The sequence below is a fragment of the Bactrocera tryoni genome, unplaced genomic scaffold (genome assembly GCF_016617805.1).
Source record: "Bactrocera tryoni isolate S06 unplaced genomic scaffold, CSIRO_BtryS06_freeze2 scaffold_25, whole genome shotgun sequence".
Taxonomy (NCBI): Eukaryota; Metazoa; Arthropoda; class Insecta; order Diptera; family Tephritidae; genus Bactrocera; species Bactrocera tryoni.
In genome coordinates this window covers 11,862,022-11,864,544 of record NW_024395977.1, presented here as the reverse complement: position 1 = coordinate 11,864,544, position 2,523 = coordinate 11,862,022, and the positions used below count along the sequence as shown (strand labels likewise).

General features: G+C 34.6%; 1 long non-coding RNA gene across 1 annotated transcript; it reads right to left on the bottom strand.

The window, feature by feature from the left end:
- Nucleotides 1–1,458: 1,458 nt before the first annotated feature.
- LOC120780615 lies at nt 1,459–2,204 on the bottom strand. Its single transcript, XR_005705930.1, has 3 exons — nt 2,032–2,204; nt 1,815–1,962; nt 1,459–1,756 (listed from the first exon to the last, which is right to left on the bottom strand). It is a non-coding gene; the product is annotated as an uncharacterized LOC120780615 (long non-coding RNA).
- Between the last annotated feature and the right edge of the window lie 319 nt (nt 2,205–2,523).

Here is a 2,523-nt window from a genome sequence, read left to right as displayed (position 1 = left end):
TATGGCTAAGAAACATAACATATCATATTTTACTTACATATGTACGAAGTCTTACTTACTGATACTTATTTCTATATACTCAGTAATGATAACGTAAGCAATACTCGTAGCAAACCTCAGTAAATTTTTGGAAATGAACTTTATTGAGCAACAATGATATTGTTTATCTGCAGAATATTGCAGAATTGAATTTCTGAACATAGTTGCAACATTGTTGTTGGTATACTTAGTTAGCTACGACAACTTTGTTGTTGTATATTTTGTTAGCTGTGCTACATGTGCTAACTGTGATAAATCACTCCTTCTTAAGCATCAGCTCTCGCTCATTATTAATTATTGGCTACTGAAAGTATCCACAGCCATCTACATATTATTGGTGGGATAAAGAATGAATATATGTTTCTTGGTTTAAGAATGATATACAAAGCTAACGATAATGTTACTGCAACAGGAATTGCTACGAAGCTTGAGTTATTATTTAAATTAACACAAGCTTCGCTTTCTGATGCTATTCGTTCTAGTTCATTTCCATTATTTAAATGTAGTTTATGTATAGTAAATAGTTTAAGTCTAGTTTCATTTAATTTTCTGTAAGGCTTTTATGAAGTTTTGCGGGTAAAATCTGATAGGAACTTATTTGATCGTTACGAGCGGGTGTCTACCGTTGCAGTTATCCAGAACGGTAAGAGTCTAAAGAATAAATGTCAGTCAGTTTTTTAAATGTGATTTATGAGACGGGTATTGTCTTCAGCGGCAGTTTATTTCTTAAAAATGGGTTTGGTTTTACCTTTAATTTGTTTGTTCTTCTCAAATATAGTACCTGTTTTGTAAATCTTTATTATACTTTTGAAACCCGTTGTTACAGAGTATTATAGTTTTATACACCTAACGGTTGTACGTATCATCTAAAACTAAATGAGATAGATATAGGGTTATATTCTTTTCACAATGCAATATTTAAGTTTAAATATGAGTATGAGTATATTAGTTTAAATTAATTTTTTTGCAGCAAAACGCATTCCTGGCGAATAATTCTTGTTTATGGGAAAACAAACAGTTATTTGAATGTGACATATGCAAAACCAACCAGGCAGCACACCAAATAAGAATGAAACGGAAGTTTTAAATGGCAACACATTTGCCTTACTAAACAAGAGTTCAGAGACGATGCGAAGGGTACTACCACAGTCGTTATTGTCAAACCACCTCCAAAATATTTACGCAAGCGAGTTAAGGAACGTATTCCTTATAATAGTAAAAAACCTCAAACCAACCTTGAGTTGGAACAGTTGAAATGCACTATCACTACAACAAACAATTCCAAACAAACAAGTATCAAAACAACCTTGAGGTTGAATACCACAACAACCTTATCTTAAAACAAAGCAAATGTTTTTAAGCAAACAAAATATATGTAAACAAACCTAAACAAATAATACAATCGTTACATCCGTGAACGTATCACTTGTCACGTAAAAGTTTGTATTTCGTATTATGACATACGCGATCGTAGCGCTTATATACGTGATCGGAACGTTTATATCGTAATCTGGCATGATGACATACGTGAGCGAGTATATAAACGTATCCGTTCGTTCGAATCGTCATTCGAACGCAAATTACCAATCGTAATATACAAATTTATGGGAATTCATTTGATTGAATTGAATTTCATTGAACATAGCTTCATTTGAACCATCCGAAGCGTTTCTGTAAGGAGTTATGCCTCATGGTTCCAATGGGTAGCCAGAATCCCCTGTTAAAATATAAATAAAATCAATATCGTAAAAAGAACAAATTGAAAATATGTATACCTTAAAGCCATGAATTTTCATTCCTGTTGTGCTGAAATCGTTCTTCCAAAACTCTTCTCTGGTCCGAGTGTTTCCAAACAAATGAGTCGTGGGCTGCACCACCGTATTGACAGTTAATATCCATAAATTTGTAAGTCTGATCACATATCTGACAATACGAAATTTAACAAATATACATATATGTATATTCAAGAAATATATTATAATAGCAACTTACTATCATAGCGTTGATACTATGGTAGCCTTTTCTATTGAAGACCATGTGCTGGTTTACTATGGGTTTTTGTAAGCCGATTCTTATATTTAGTAATATTACTATTTTCTTCTTCTTAATTGGCGTAGACACCGCTTACGCGATTATAGCCGAGTTAACAACAGCGCGCCAGTCGTTTCTTCTTTTCGCTACGTGGCGCCAATTGGATATTCCAAGCGAAGCCAGGTCCTTCTCCTTCTGAGCTGGAGTGTTTTCATCCATCCGGACAACATGACCTAGCCAGCGTAGCCGCTGTCTTTTAATTCGCTGAACTATCAAACTACAAAGGACCATAAATCTTTCGCAGAATTTTTCTCTCGAAAACTCGTAACGTCGACTCATCGGTTGCTGTCATCGCCCAAGCCTCTGCACCATATAGCAGGACGGGAATTATGAGCGACTTTTAGAGTTTAGCTTTTGTTCGTCGAGAGAGGACTTTACTTTTCAATTGCCTAC